General features: G+C 41.1%; 1 long non-coding RNA gene across 3 annotated transcripts in view; it reads left to right on the forward strand.

Moving 5' to 3' along the window:
- The window catches only part of LOC141580126 (uncharacterized), a 68,418-nt gene that overhangs the window by 1,672 nt on the left and 49,504 nt on the right, over positions 1–17,242 (forward strand). For all 3 annotated transcript variants that reach the window (XR_012512210.1, XR_012512212.1, XR_012512211.1), the window contains exon 2: positions 10,147–10,262. This is a non-coding gene — a long non-coding RNA (uncharacterized LOC141580126). The remainder of the gene's footprint in view (positions 1–10,146; positions 10,263–17,242) is intronic.

Genomic DNA, 17,242 nt, shown 5'->3' on the forward strand with positions numbered 1-17,242 from the left:
TGTTTTTGGTGTTAACACCTTCCCAGAACACCAGACCATTCCTGTTATGACCAGTAAAGACCTCTTGGTATTGTAATTTAAGGAGGTCAGACCATAGCAGCATTCTATTTTTTCCCTCTTTGTGTACTAGCTAGAATTAACTCTATTTGTTTACTTCAGGCATTTACTTATTGGAATTATCTGATTTTGTGATCCTGAAATGTAGTTTTTGCAGAAAAATCAGGATAAATTCTTGATTCTGCTCCTTTTATTTTTTACAGTTTTTAGATTGAGTTGTTTTTTTTTTTTATAATTTTCAAAAGGTGACCAAGTAGAGCTTGTTCACTGAGAGGTGCCTTTGTGAACCCCTCAATTATTATTATTATTATTATTATTATTTTTAGACAGTCTTGCTCTGTCTTCCAGGCTGGAGTGCAGTGACACCTTGTATTAGTTCATTTTCATGCTGCTGATAAAGACATACCCCAGACTGGCAAGAAGAAGAGGTTAATGAACGTGCAGTTAGTTCCACATGGCTGGGGAGGCCTCATGATCATGGTGGAGGGCAAGGAAGAGCAAGTTGGGTCTTACATGGATGGTGACAGGCAAAGAGAGAGAACTTGTGCAGGGGAACTCCTCTTTATAAAACCATCAGATCTCATGTGAGACTTACTCACTATCATGACAACAACACAAGAAAGACCTGCCTCCATGATTCAGTCACCTCCCACTGGGTCCCTCCATAACACAAGGAATTGTGGGAGTTACAATTAAAGATGAGATTTGGGTGGAGACACAGCCAAACCATATCATGCCTTTTTGGCTCACTGCAACCTCTGCCTCCCAGGCTCAAGTGATTCTCCTTCCGCAGCCTCCAGAGTAGCTGGGATTATAGGCATGCACCACCACACCTGGCTAATTTTTGTATTTTTTGTAGATAAATAAGACAATGTAACAAAATATGTAAGGCAATAATTGCACATCATTTATCCCATAAGGGACTAGTATCCAAAGTACATAAGGAAATACTACAGCTCAACAACAAAATGGGCAACAAACTTGAACAGACTTTCCTCCAAAGAATGTATACAAATGGACAAAAACCAAATGAAAAGTTGCTGAATGCCATTTAGTCATTGGGGAAATGTAAATCAAAAATACAATTAGGAACTGCTTCAAACCTATTGGGATAGCAACTATTACTAAAAAAGTAAATAGAGAATAGCAGGTGTTGACCATGTTGTACACCACTGGTGGGAGTGTAAAATGGTGCAACTCCTATGGAAAACAGTTTGGTGACTCCTCAAGAAGTTAAACAGAATGACTAAATGATTCATAAATTTCACTCATAAATACATACCCCCAGAGAACTGAAAACAGATGCTCAAATAAAAATGTGTACATAAATGTCCAGAGAAGCACTATTCATAATCAAAAGGTGAAAACAACCCAAAGTTTCATCAACTGATGAATGAACAAAAAAATACGTTACATCCATATAGTGGAACCGTATTTAGCCGTAAAAAGGAAAAAGTACTGACACATGATACAATGTGGACAATCTCAAAAATATTATGTTAGCAAATGAAGCCAGACACCAAAAGATTACATACCGTGTAATTTCATTTTTTTTAAAACATGCAGAATACATAAACCCACAGAGATAGAAAGGAGACTAATGCCTTTTAAAGGCTGGAGGGAGGGGGAAATAAGGAGTGACTGTTTGATAGATCTGAGTGAAATAGTTCTGAAACTAGAGACAGATGACGATTGAGCAATATTCTGAATGTACTAAATGCGACACCTAAAAATGGTGAAAACTTAATTTTATGTTGTGTGTATTTTACTGGGATTAAACCACAAATGGGTAGGTTTTTAATAAAGTCTTTTGAGAGGCAGTACAGTTTAGTGAAAATACTATGGATTACAGGTGTGGTAAGATTTGATTTTCTATTTTCTCACTCTACGACCTTGGAAAAACCTCTTGGAACTGGATTCTGTGTCTGGAACGCATGGTCAGTTGGTGTTACTTCAAGGATTAAATGGTAGGCTGTAACCAAAGTGTCAGCGCAGACATTTGGCACATTTCAAGAGGCCAAGAGTAGTCATTTGAGTTGGAGAAGAAAGAAAAAAGGGACAAAAATGCAGGACAGTTCCTTGGGTGACCTTGGACTGACCCAGTGCTTTCCACCTTCTTGCTTGTAGATTTCAGGAGTAACTATAGCTTGTGCTGAGAGTGCAACATTCTGAGATGCTGGGAATTGGCTGGACTAGCCTGGGCTCTGTCCAGTCCAAAATTTCCTAGAAACAAGATGCCCTTCAGTGCTTTAGCCCAGCACAGATTTCCAGAGTCCCTCAGCTCTATTGAAAGTGGAGCACAAGCAAAAGAGACTCCATCTGCCCTGGGCACCTTTCCTGAGTTCTGGGGGACAGCTCGCAATGAATCCTAGGTTGCTATTGTCCCTTACTGCCTAGCTGTAAGTGATAAATCCATTAGATGTAACTTGTGCATAGATGGGTGTTCTGTCTCACTGGACTCAGGCTGGAAACCAATAGTCATGGACCTGCTTCACAATACATGTGGTAAAATACAAACAGCAGGACATGAGTTCTCAGTGATTACGGGACTTGGTGGCCACCTTGGATCTGGTCCAGCCCTGCCTCGCTCCATCATCTCCATCCCCAGCTGTGTTATTTTGGACAAGTTACTTAATTTCTGTGAGACTTCATTGTCTTCAGTCTAAGATTGTTAACGATAAACAAGATACTGCCCACAAAGTGCTAGAATTATGACGTAAGCCTGTGTCAGTTCCTGGCCTGATCTTCAATAATAAAGAAGAAAGGGAAGGAACATGCATGACAAAGTGATGATGGCTTCTGGGATGGTGAACAATTTTTTTTTTTTTTTTTTTTAATAAATCCGGTGGATACACTTGTTTCATTCTCCCTTCACGTTGCTCTGTCACCTACCTCTGTAGGTGTGGTCTCGCCCAGGTGCCAGGGCCTTAGCCTGACCTAAATTGTGGTCAGTTTAACCAAAGTTTGTGAGTACCAAGATGAATCTTAGAGCTTCGTATGTGGGCATGTCCAGAATTTCTGGAAAGGAAAACAGGTGAACAGGGATTTCCGGGCCAGGCAGAGTGGCTCACACCTGTAATCCCAGCACTTTGGGAGGTCAAGGCAGGTGGATCACCTGAGGTCATGAGTTCAAGACCAGCCTGGCCAACATGGTGAAATCCCATTTCTACTAAAAATTAGCTAGGCATGGTGGTGCACTCTAGCTACTTGGGAGGCTGAGGCAGGAGAATTGTTTGAACCCAGAAGGCGGAAGTTGCAGTGAGCTGAGTTCGTGCCATTGCACTCCAGCCTGGGCAACAAGAGCAAAACACATCTCAGAAAACAAAACACAACACAACACAACACAAAACAAGACAAGACAAAACAGGGATTTCCTATTTCACCATGGCCATTGCTCTGAGAGAGGCCAGTTCACCTGTTCATCTTTGTCCACTGCCCTGTGTGATCCCTGGCCCATGGCAGGCATCAGAGTGCTGATGCACACATCATTACAGCTTTTTAGCCTTTATAACAACCCTGCTCCCTGTGACCCATCTGTGCCCCAGGAGCTGCTTTTTTTTTCTCATGTTGCATTGAGTGGAGACTTCCAGGCAACTGCCTGGAGTGTGGGAAGGGAGTCTTAGGAAGCACATTTCTTAACAGAGATAACGGAAGATTTTATTTTTCTGCTTGAAGGCAATAACAAGAAAGATAGCAAGTACAGCTGCTTCAGCTGCAGCTCTGTCAACACCGCTCCTATTGGTGATGCACTTACTGAGGCTCCAATGCCAGCAAAGTGACTTGAAATGATGGTCTCTTCTGGTTGTAAGGGGAGGCCACGGTAGAGGAGAGGGGCAGGCAGTTACTGTATTAGTCGGTTGGGGCTGCTTGATAAAATACCGTGGACTGGGCAGCTCAAACAATGGACATTTCTTACATCCTTGAGGCTGGCAGTCCAACATCAGCAGGGTTGGTTTCTCCTGAGGGCTCTGTTCTTGGATGCCACCTTCTCCCTGTGTCCTCATGTAGTCTTTTTCCTGTGCACACATCCCTGGTGTCTTTCTCTTTTCTTCTAAGGCCACCAGTCTTACTGGATTAGGACTCTACCCTTATGATCTCATGTAACCATCATTATCTCTTTAAACATTCTATCTGCAGACACAGTCACACTGGGGGTTAGGGCTTCCGCCTGTGAATTCTGGGGAGGTCACAGTTCTGTTCCTAGCAGTTAGCAAGCAATGTGATACCTGCTGTGTTGGTGGGAGTGCAGGGCTTCCTTGAGCCTAGGGGAGGATGACCTCCGGAAGGTCAGTGTCTTTCCAGTGGCAAGGAAGGGAGATTATTTCAGCAGGGGAGCCTTGGGTGCTAAAGTCACAGGAAGGAGGCTGGGCTGCAGGGGAGTAGCTGAGATGGGGTGAAAATGGGGAATTGGGAGGGCCTGGAATGCTACCTGTGGAGCACGAGGATGCTCCAGTGTCGTAACCAGACATGAATGGAAATGATCCATCTGATGGCTGTATGGATGCATCCGAGTGTTCTCCGGGCCAGCTTCTGCCAGGCAGCGCCTCAGCGCAAGCCCACAGTAGGCCCAGAGCCAGCCCTAAGCTTGGCAAAACAACCCCACCTCAGCTCTGACCCTTTTTGCAGCACCAGGACCCTGATCCTTGGAAATCCTCAGTTGGGAGCAAAGGCCTTGGTTCCCTAGCAGCTTTTCAAAGAAGTTGCAAAACACTAAGTATGCTTGTGAGAACACAGCCTCTCCCACCTTTCCTTTTCTTTAAACAAAGAAATCGCCAAAGTGGAAACTCTCTCCCTTATCCTTTTTTCAAAGAATGATAATGTGGAGTATACATCATTTTTATTTCATGTGGTGAGCGATCACAGAAAGACCCACACTCCTTTCTCTATTGGCCAATGCACTTTTGTCCCCATCAGCAATTGGATCTGGCATCTACTAATGTTTGTTTCAACTTCATAATTAAAGAAGAATGTTAAGTGTGCAACTCAACTTTATTCCAAATGCTGGAAAGATCTGGAACAATGTAGCCCCTTGAGAAAAGCTTAGGGAGGGAAAACACATTTACAAATAACACATTTGGAAATAACAGAGTATCTTAGTTTGGGACACCTCCAGCTTTCCTAGGTTTTCTTTTCTTTTCTTTTCTTTTCTTTTAAATAAGGATCCTCTGAAAATCAACAAAAAGAGGTCAATGGTAATAACAATTTCAGAATAACCATTAGAAACCAAACAAAGAAAAACATCTGGAGTTGATGGATAAGAGGATACAGTAATCTGTAGTAGTATCATTTATTTTTTTTTAAAGTGAAGGATGAATAAATGTAAAAATGCAATCACACAATTTTCCCTGTGTACTTATGCCATATTACAACATTTAACCTAGTATTTTACAGAGAGAGGAGCATTTGCTGCTGTCTATCATGCCCAGCATCTCATGATGCTGCCACTGCCCAGGCAGGCTCTGCATGCTGGTCTTGCAGGTTACTTGAATATTTTTAGCATGTCTTTTAAATTTGTCTATTGGCTTTTGGGCTGTCTCTTTTTCTTTTTTGTAAAAAGTGGTTACTCCAAAGATACAACACATAACCTAACTTCTCACTGTCTACTTAGAGTTAATACTTAAAAAAAGTAACATTCGGAAGTCTCACAACGGTATAGGTCTCTTTATCCTCCTCACTTAATGTTATAGTTGTCATGTAAAATGTTACAATTCTTGCTGTCAACGATTATATACATTTTAAAGAGTCTAAGAAGACATATAGACAGATATTTTGATTTGCATTTTTTTTTCTTAAATCCTAAAATTGTAAGTTTCCCTCCAGTATCACTGCCATTCAGTATGAAGAGCTTTCTTTAGCATTTCTTTTGAACAGATCTCTGGTAACAAATTCTCTTAGCTCTTCCATATCAGAGAATGTCTATTTTCCCTTCATTACTGAAGGATATTTCTACTGCATGAGGAATTTTGAGTTGGCATTTCTGTTGCTGTCAGTACTTCCAGATGGTGTTCCACTGACTTCCAGGCCCCTTTAGTTTCTGATGAGAAATCTGTAGTCACCTCAATCGTTGTCACCCTCGTATAATGTGCCTAGTTTTTCCTCTGACTACTTTCAAGAAATGCTTCTTATCTTTGATTTTCTGTCAGTTTGATCATATGTCTAGGCTAGGCATGGTTTTCTTGGAGTTTATCCTCCTTGGAGCTTTCCGAACATATTGAATCTGTACATTTATGTCTTTCATCAAGTTTGTGAAGTTTTCAGGCATTATTTCTTTCATTGATTTTTTTTACCCTAATCTCTTTGCTCTCTCCTTCAGGGACTCTAATGACGTGAATGCTCTATGTCTTGACATTTTCTCATAGGCCCTCAAATATATATATATTTTTAAATTTTATTTCTCTATGTTCTTAACATTGATTAATTTTTATTGTTCTAGATTCTTTTATTGGCTCTTTTCTCTGCTATCTTCATTCTGCAGTTGAATCCATTCAGTGAAGATTTTATTTTAGATATTGTGTTTTCCATTTCTAAAATTTTCACTTGGTTCTTTATATATAGTTTACATTCTCTACTGCATGTTTTCTATTTATCTGGTTGTCTCAAGAATATTTACCTTTAATCTCATGGTGTGAATATAGTGGCTGATAATCCCAATATCTAGGTCATCTAGGAGTTAAATCTAGAGATTGTTCTTTCCTTAGAAAGTTGGCCAGATTTTCATAGATTTGGTACATCAAGTGATTTTGGATTGTACCCTTAACAAATTGAATTGTTATTGGACTTTTGTCCTGTTAGATTCCTCTGGAGAATGCAGATGTTTCTGGTTTGAGCAGGAAATCAACTTAATAAGGTCCAGACTGCCACTTCCGTCTCAGCCCCTGTGAGTGGTGGTTCCAATGGCAGTTCAGATTTCAGTCTCTTCTGTATTGTTTGGAGCTATCTGTCTTATGCACCACTCAGTGGTTAGTCTGGAACTTGGGTGGTGGTTTATACTGCAGTTCAGCTCCCAAAGCCTTTGCTTTGCTTCTTTGGGTATCTTTTGCACATATGAGGGTGAACCTGGTGTTTGTGTTGGTTCATACACAGAATTAGGATTCCTGTTTTCCAGCTCTCAGTTCTTGGGTGTTTCCATTATACTCCCTGGTTCCCCAGGTGGCCCCTTGTGCCATTCCTCTGAAGGAACTCCAGATAGATGGGTTTCTTTTAGTTTTAGTTTCTATTTTGTTTTCAGTTCTGCCCAACTAGGCTCACACTTGAATGGAGAGATTAAAGAGAGTAAAAATGGAGATAGCCCACAGTTCTTTATATACCAGGGGTCCTTTTTTCTCTGTTCCCCTATCCAGAGACATGAGCTTTTTCTATCATAGCTTCACATGATTTTGATGTTGCTACCACTGAGAGTGCAGATCCACAGTTTGCTGGTCTTGGGGCACAGCAGAAAGAACGGAGAGGGGGTGGAGAGAGAGAGAGAGAAATAAGGACTCTCCTCCATACTTCCCAACTTGCAGGAATTTAGGAACTTTTTGTCTTGGACCTCTGGACAGAAAGATGATCTTCTTTTGGAATTTTAACTAACTGCACCCATTATATAGTTTCCTGCTGAATCCATTATCAAGTTCAGTGTGGGAGGCACGAAAGGGAGAATATTTAAAAGGAAAACCATTACGATATTGATCATTCTTCAAGTTTTGACTTCCCTGTAGAATCCACCTTTTATTATTTACTTTACAGAGTCATCTTTCAACATGGTATATACTGTTGGGAATGTAGAATAGCAGAAGTACCATAGAAGGTCCAAATAATGTGATTGAGTTGATCTCATCAAAGTTTCTTGGAGTTTAAAGGCACACATGTGCAGTGGGGTAAATATCGAAAGTGATATCTAAGCTAATGAGATGTCCTCTGACCCTGCGCGTTTCTTCCCATGAATTAGATGACATGGTGGATGCAGCTAGCATTTGCTTGGCACATTGTACAGGCTTAAAAAAATATGTGTAATGCCATTTTCTTCAAGGCATTTGACAGCCTCATTTGTTTCTAGTAAGTAGACCCACTGTTGTAATGAGTACATGCAGTTCTTGTTTTGAGGTCATTGCCTCCAGGATATAAATCCATCTGGAGATATGATCAAAAGCCTTCCAGGAAAAACTTCTGTCCACATGTTATGATAGAAATTGCATGAAAAGCTGCCTGACCACAAAAGAATGTTGTACCTAGAATGGTTCTCATTTACTGAAGATAATTCAAACTTTGAATATATTGAACTAGTCTGGGAAGCAGTTCAGACTTCTCTCTTTCTGGACTTCTGGCTCGTGTTATTCTGGAGGGAAATATTGCAATTATAGCCTCTTATGAAATTTCAACACTTCAGGGTACAGTAATTACTTGGTTTGTGGAAAAATAAACTTCTTCAACTCCCTTGAAACCTCTTGCTTTGTTCTTTGGGCTCCCAGATGAGCTTGTCCCTTAAGCTGAGAACAGAGGTCAAATGATCATACTGATCTTGTCTTGACTTCTCAGTATTTCCTCTGGTGCAGCTGACCTCTGATTTCATTGTATAGATTGAGCAAAGTTAGGAGATAGAGTTTAATTACTCCAATTCAATCATCACTCATCTTAGAGCATGATTTTTAGTAATTTCTCATCATCTTGATGGCCTTGCTCTTTGCAATGTCATTGTGTCACTATATGGAGGCTTCTTAGAAGAGTAAATGTAATGATGTGATGCATCAATATAAATATTACAAACAAAATAAAACATTTACACAATATTGAAGCTGAGTGGAGAGGTGAAGCATCTTACACAAAGTTACACAGTTTGCTTTTCACAGATGTGGTTCAAATTTTAGGCATTTTTTACCTTAAGTTTACTGCCATTGGAGTGATTCTTCCTGCCCTCTAGCCTTCTGAAGCCTCTAGTAATCCATAGTCACTGTAGTAGTAATTGTGATAATATAGGTAAGTGCGGGATTTATTTGCCTCTTGAAAAAAATTTGGGAAATTTTATTCGTAGAATAATGTATGCTGGCACGGTTGGAGCAAACTATGTGTGTCTGAAGAGTAGCTCAAAAGGATGTATTCGACTAAGCCTTTTATAAGAGAAAAATCCCTTTTCCCACTGAAGACTATACAATGTCTTTGCTCATAACAGAACACAGAGGTATTATAGGAAGTTGGAAGTCTGCCATTAGGAGTTTGCTTTGAATTCAGGGTAGTTTTGAACATAAAAGATACTTCTTAGGTTTTCTTCCCATATCAGTTTTAAAAGATCAGACAAATATCAAAATTATGTATCCACAGGTCATATAAGAAAATTATTGCCTATTTCATTTATTTATTCAGTGTGTTTACTAATTGTCTGGTGCTGTATTTTCTGCTAGGCACTAGGGATAAAATGGTGAGCAAAAGAAGACAAGACACTATTTACACCCTCATAGACTCTTATGAACTGAATGTTTGTGTCCCGCCCTGCATACCCCCAATTCATGTCTCGAAGCCCTAACCCGCAGCATGGCTGCACGGTTGACCTTTGAACAACATGGGGTTAGGCATACTAACCACTGCGCAGTTGAAAATTTGCATATAACTTTTAACTCCCCCAGAATATAACTACCAAAAGCTTACTGCTGACCAGAAGCCTTACTGACAACATAGTTGACTTAAGACACTTTTTGTATGGCTGTATGCATTGCATACTGTATTCTTACGATAAAGTTATCTAGATGAAAGAAAATCTTATGAAAACCATAAGGAAGAGCAAGTATACTCCTTAAATGGAACTGGATCATTATAAAGTCATCATCCCTGTCATCTTCATGTTGAGTAGGCTGAGGAGGAAGAAGAAGAGGAAGGGTTGGTCTTGCTGTCTTAAGGGCAGAGGAGATGAAAGAAAACCCACGTGTAAGCGGACTCACACAGGTCAAACCCATTTTGCTCAGGGACCAACTGTATTTGGATATGGGGTCTCCAAGGAAGAAATCCAGGTTAAATGAGGCCCTAAGGGTGCGGCCCTGATCTGATAGGATTCATATCATTATAAAAAGAGATACCAGAGTGCTTTCTGTCTCTTTTCCTCTCTCCACACGAACACAGAGGAAATGTCATGTGAGGACACAGGATAAAGGCAGGATTTGGAAGCCAGGAAGAGAGCTCTCACCAGAACCTGACTGTACTGGCCTTCAAACCTTGGACTTCCAGACTCCAGAACTGTAAGAAAAATACGTTTCTGTTGCTCAAGATGCCCAGTCTTGTATTTTGTTACGGTAGCCCAAGCTCACGAACACATGGATTTACAGTTTAGCAAGGAGGGCTAGGAGAATGGAAGAGGAGAGTTGAGAAGCCAGAGGACTTGAGCAGCTTTCACTATTACTTAGATAAGAGGCAGTTAGGTCTAATACAGCTGGAGTATTTTTGAGGTAGATCTTCTCTCTTTAGCATATTGATGAGGAAACCGAGGACAAAGCCATACACTACAGTTCGAAGCGCATTGCCTTTACACACTATGGTTCTTAGAGGAAAAAGATTGCATTTCAGTTGACTATAGCAGATACAGCTGTCATTTCTTCTCCTTTTTACCCTCCAGTTCCATCACATAATTCTCATTATATTGGTCAGCATACAGATTTCCAAAAATGTTCCCCCAAATCTTTCCTCCCAATGTATTTCCTTATTAGTCTGTTTTACTTTGTTAAAAAAAATATGAAAGGTTTAAACAAGTGAAAATAGTCAACACTTTGACTCCAAGTAACAAAGAGTACTAAATATCAATGCACTCAATACAGAAAGAAAACCGGACAGAAAAATTGTTAAAAAAACAAACACCATCTAAATTGTGGCTTATTTTGGCACAAAATGGGCTCATGCTGTGATTCATTTCAATATGTTCATTTGCAAGGTCGGTTCAGTTTGCTGAACGCAACATCCCCTTATGAGAAGCTATCAAAGCTGGCTTACAAGGGTAGATGGAAAGGTGGGAATTTTCCGGTCTAATATTATTTGTGTTAATGGGAACTTGAATGTTTTAAATTGTTCACTTCTCATTTTACTTTTCAAATCAAGATGCGTTCTTTGCTGTATTTTGAATATTTCTTTCATTTCTCCAATTGGTGTTTTAAATCTACTCAACTTTCTGTTCCACAGTGAAAGTGCTTGAAAATGAGCACACAAGAGTATCAATGTAGGTGTTGCTAGGTCTCAGTAAAATATGCATAATCTATATTCCTAGTTGAATTTAAAGTCCTCATAGCCAAACATGTTTAATATGTCTTCTAACTCAGGGATCAGCGACAGGCCAAATCCAGTTCACTGACTATTTTGTTAAATAAGGTTTTCTGGGGCACAGTCACACCCATTCACTTGCATCTTGTCTGTGACTGCTTTTGCACCTTAGTGGCAGAGTTAAGTAGTTGCCATAGAGACTGTATGGTCTACAAAGCTCTGATACTTTACAAAAAAGGTTTTCTGAACACTGTTCTAAGTAGAAACATTTGAGAAAAAGCAAGAGAATCTGAAGGCCACGTAAGAGTGGCAGCTCTTTTCCAAGTGCCTCCATTATTGTGTAGAGTCTTTTCGAAGATTGTGTAATTGTTTCTTGGGAGAGTTCTGTTGAGTGGTTGTTATTAGCCCCATTTTTTTTTTTTAGCTTTTTAAAAATTATTTTTATTGGTACATAATATTTGTATGTATATATATGGGGTGCATGTGATATTTTATTACAGGCATAGAATGTGTAATAATTAAGTCAGCATTTTTGGGGTATCCATCACCTCAAGTATTTATCATTCCTATATGTTGGGAACATTTTAAGTTCTCTTCTCTAGCTGTTTTGAAATAGACAGTACATTGTTTTTAGCCATAGTTGTTTTCACCCTACTCTCCTGTCAAATTAGAAGTGATTTTTCTTACCTAATTGTATGTTTGTACCATTAACTAACCTCCTTTCACCCCCACCCCCTCCCACACACCCTTCCTAGTCCGTGATAGATATCATTCTATTCTCTATCTTCCTGAGATTAACTTTGTTTTTTATTGCATTTTATGTTTTGGGGTACATGTGAAGAACATGCAAGATTGTTGCATAGGTACACACATGCCAGTGTGATTTGCCGCCTTCCTCCCCTTCACCTATATATGACATTTCTCCCCATGCTATCTCTCCCCAACCCCCCACCCCCACCGTCCCTCCCCTATTTCCCCCCGACAGACCCCAGTGTGTAGTGCTCCCCTCCCTGTGTCCCCATTTTACAAGTGAGCAGACAGGCAGAGGGTATGACCCGGCCCAAAGTTATCTAAATAGTATGTGGCAAAGGTAAGATTCAAACCAAGTTTTTCTGGTTTCAAACCTCAAGTACGTACGCTGGAATACGAAGAAGTCTTCTCTGGGTATTGTTTGGACACATTTCTGAGTTTACTGGGGTAGAGCCATGGATGTTTTTCAAACCATTTTCAGTGGGAGGACATGTACCAGGAGATGTCAGTGGTGTCCCATGAAGGGAAGATAATATATGAACATGACACACTGGTCTGGGCACCACATTTATTAATTAAGCTTTAAATTTAGATTATACTGTATACTGCATTTCAGAATTTCAACACATATTTGTATTAAGTTTGCCGAGACTGCCTTAGCAAAGCAACAGAAATGTATTTTGTTAGGATCCTGGCCAATAGAAGTCTGAAGTCAACCTGACAGCAGCACTGATTCCTTCTGAGACTGTGAGGGAGGATCAGTTCTGCTCCTCTGCCCTAGCTTCTGTGGTTTGCTGGCAATCTCTGGCATTTCTTGGCTTGTGGTGGCATAACTCTGATCTTCATATGGTATTTTTCTTGTCTCTATCTCTGTTTCCAAATTTCTCCTTTATATTTTTTATGGTAATATGTCTTCTTCAAAATCTCTTCTCCAGGTTAATTGTCTCTAGCCTTTAAACTGCTTTGGTCATAAGACTGCAAATATTCTTTCCTATGTGAATCTTCTTCCTCACTCATCATTTGACATTGTTCTTATTCCATGGTGCTCCCAAATCAGTGTGATCTGAAGGGAGTGTGGGAGAATGGGCTCCACCCATCACCCTCCTCCTGTTTATCCCCCGCCCCGTCATCCCAGACTTGGTGTTTGCAGGGCCACATAGCAATCTCAGGACATACTGATGGCCCCTCCTTTCTCCCTCCTCCTTGCTGTTCTGGCAGCCTAAGGGGCCTTCAGTTCCTTGTCACCACGGAGGGCTGCAATGCATGCTGTCATGGGTATGTGTGAGGGCTTCTGTGTGACCTATAATCAGCAGTGGGATGGCGTTTGTGGACAGATACATCCCTAAACTTACCAAGTGCAGCCCCACTGTGGTACAGAGTGGCATGCCACTCCACACTCACACCAGCAGAGCACGGGGACCCTGCCTACTCACGTCTTCTCAGTACTTACACCAAGTAGCATCTTGTCGTTATTTAAACATGTGCTCTTGTTATTATTAATTAATCAGGGTCCTCTTCATAAACTTGTTAGTTATTCAGGTTGCTTCGTCTCTCAATTGTTATTATTAATTAATCAGGGTCCTCTTCATAAACTTGTTAGTTATTCAGGTTGCATCGTCTCTCAATTGTCCATTTTTATTTTCTGTTCACTTTTCTAATATATTTCTTCTCTCTCTTTTTTGATTTGTAAGAATTATCTGTGCACTTTAGGTATGTAAAATGCATTTTAGGTATGTAAAAATCTAGGTTCTGGATGCCCAGAACCTAGATACCGTTTGCTGTAGGCATTAAAAATACTTATCACCCAGGAGACCATTTGATTTTTAAATTTGCTTTTGAAAAGATGTTTTCAACTTTAATGTAGTCGGATACATCAGTAACTATCTTGTGTATTTTTAAGTGGATTCTAAAGTTCTTTATAGTTTTGGTTGGTATTTCTATAGTTTTGGTTGGTATTGTAGCTTTTAAATTTTTAAAAATTCTTTTCTTTTTCCTTTTTTAAATTTTATTTTACTTATTTATTTATTTTTATTTTACTTATTCATTTATTGATTTATTTTTTTGAGACAGAGTCTCACTCTGTTGCCCAGGCTGGAGTGCAATGGTGAGATCTCGGCTTACTGCAGCCTCTGTCTCCCAGGTTCAAGCAATTCTCCTGTTTAAGCCTCCCAGTAGCTGGGATAGCACAACCACAAATGGCTAATTTTTTGTATTTTTAGTAGAGATGGGATTTCACCATTTTGGCCAGGCTGGTCTCGAACTCCTGACCTCAGGTGATTTACCCACGTTGGCCGCCCAAAGTGCTGGGATCGCAGGCATGAGCCACTGCAACTGGCCTCTTTCTTTCTCCTTCCTTCCTTCCTGCCTTCCTTCCTTTCATTAAAAAAATGGAGATGAGGTCTCACTATATTGCCCAGGCTGGTCTCAAACTGCTGGGCTCAAGCGACCCTCCTGCCTTGGCCTCCCAAACTGCTGGTATTACAGGTTCAAGTCACCACATGTGGCACTTTAAATGTGTAGTTTATTTCTTCTTCTATTTTCTCAGTTTAAAAAGAAAATGAAAGTGTGGAGAAATGCTATGAATTTCGAATTTGCTTTTATTTCCATAAACCTTGCTAAGTTATCTTGTTATCTGCCACAGTTTATCGATCTTCTTGTGTTTTCTGTCTTGATCCTATTGTCTTCGAATATTGACATTTTTGACTTTTTCTGTTTACCTTTTCCTTTTTGTAAGGAGCTGTTTTCACCTCAATTTCTGTTTTCCTTCTTCCTATTGGCTGGGAAGTAGAGATATGCAAACCTAGGGATGGAAGACACATACTGAAGACTGTGAAGCCGCCGTCGCAAACGTCACCTGCTCTGGCCATTCACTCACCTTGTGTGGCTTCATCTAAGAGCCCGGAAAATGTAATGAAGTGTGAAACTGCTTGCCAAAGTGGCTGCACCATTTTGCTTTCCCTCCAGCTGTGAATGAGAGCTCCTGTTTTTCTTTCTCTTTCTTTCTTTTTGAGATGGAGCCTCACACTGTCAACCAGCCTGGAGTGCAGTGGTGCGAATTCAGCTCACTCCAACCTCTGCCTCCCGGGTTCAAGTGGTTCTGCCTCAGCCTCCCGAGTAGCTGGGAATACAGGCGCTCACCACCACCCCTGGCTAACTTTTGTATTTTTAGTGGAGACAGGGTTTCACCGTATTGGCGAGGCTGGTCTCGAACTCCTGACCTTAGGTGATCTGCCCTTCTCGACCTCCGAAAGTGCTGCGACTGCAGGTGTGAGCCACTGCGCCTAGTCAAGCTCCTGGTTTGCTGCAGTCTCTGTAGCATGTGGTGTTGTCAGCCTTTCCCCCTAATTCTAACAGATTTGCAGCTTTATATCACTGTGGTTTTAGTTTTCATTTTCTTAATGTTTACAATCTTTTTTGTGCTTATTTGCCATTTGATATCTTGTCTTTGGTGAACTATCTGTTCAAATCCTTTGCCCTTTTTTTTAAAAAAATATTGGAATGTTTGTTTTCATATTGTAGAGCTTTGAATATTCTTTTTATAGTCTAGTCCTTTGTCAGATATATGACTTGCAAATATTTTCTTTAAGTCTCTGGCTTATTATTTTTATGTTCTCAACAGTGTCTTTTGAAGCATAAAAAGTAAAATTTTTGATAAACTCCAATTTATTAATTTTTCTTTTGTGGGTCTTGCTGTTGGAGTCCTATCTGATAACTCTTGGCCTAATCTCAGTTCACAAAATATTTTTTTGTGTTTGATTCTAAAGGTTTTACACTTTGCATTTTCCACTTAGGCTTATGATCCATCACGGGTTAATGAGTTGAGGAGGAGGGAGGCCAGGCTGGAGGAAAAGGGAGGCGGGGCCGTAGGAGGAGGGAGGAGGGTTTGAAGGGAGGCGAGGCTGCAGGTGGAGGGAGGCGGAGCTGGAAGTGGAGGTACCGAGACTGAGGGAGGCGAGGCTGCAGGTGGAGACATCTTGGCGCTGGGCAGGGTGGTGAAAGGTTCGGAGCAGGGAAAGATGGCTTGAGAGAATCGTCGCCCAGGCCCCTTTATGGGTCACTCTGGTAGCCGTGGTTGGTCAGGGAGGGCAGTGAGCTCCTCAGACATGTCTGTGTTCCAACCGCTGAGCAAGCGATTGACAGGACAAACGCATAGGAAGAATTTTTGAAAGTGCTTCTCTGAAAACGCTTATTGTTGTAACTGTTAATTCTAATGAACCATTCTTATAATTGCTCTTATTACGAAGGTACTACATGTAAACTAAAAGAATAACTCTCAGAAAATACAGAAAAGTAAAAAGATCCCTTAAAATTACTAGTTAGAGATTATTTACTAATCTTGGTGTATATATATTGTATATTAATATTTCTTATATACTATGGATTTTTCTCTCTGATTTCAAATATGTTAAATAATTGTGATAACAGACACATAATGTTACCATGGTAGCCCGTTTTGAGTGTGCGGCTCAGTGGTATTAAGGACATTCCCACTGTTGTGCAGCCATCACCTCCTCCCGGCTCCAGGACTCCTTTGTGACCTGACACAGGGCTGAGGGAGCTGCCTTCCACTGCTCTGATCTCAGGAGACCCAGTTCCAGCTGCAGACAGCCGGCCTCTGGGGCTCTGTGGATGATGAGTCACCCACCCTCAGGACCCTGGAAACACCCTCCTCAGCAGTCTCCTGGGAGACAGAACCTCTCTCAGAGTGTCCCTGCCTGGAATGAGTGTCTGTCGCCAGGAGGCAGACCAGGGGACAGTTGTGGTTGGGTTATTTATTGCCATGACAGTTGAGTAACAGCTGTGTATTCTCCAGGAGACATCCCCTGGCCAGCGAAGGCCAGAGGCTCCATGGCCCTGCCAACTTTCTGCCCTTGTTAGTAAGGGACTCTGAATTTGCAGTGGGACGGCAGGGAAGGGCTTCTCGGGATGATGAGGGCAGAGCTCATCTCTTTCCAGGTCCCTCCATCTCCCTGTAGAAGCATCAACAGTGGGGAACCCTCCCTTGCAAGGAAAGAGGAAGCTGGAGGACTGGACTGGAGCCAGGGCAATTCTGAATCTCTCCAGAATTGAGCCCCCAGCTCAGGTCCTGAGGACATCTGGGAGGATCGTGGGAGTGGGAGGGTCATGAGGAGAAACTGGGATGGAGGTCTGGGAAACTCGCGTTATTCTCTGAGCCTATCAGTGAAGTAGGTCTTGCAGTGCCCACTTTGCAGATGGGGAA

Source organism: Saimiri boliviensis, chromosome 10, assembly GCF_048565385.1.
Source record: "Saimiri boliviensis isolate mSaiBol1 chromosome 10, mSaiBol1.pri, whole genome shotgun sequence".
Taxonomy (NCBI): Eukaryota; Metazoa; Chordata; class Mammalia; order Primates; family Cebidae; genus Saimiri; species Saimiri boliviensis.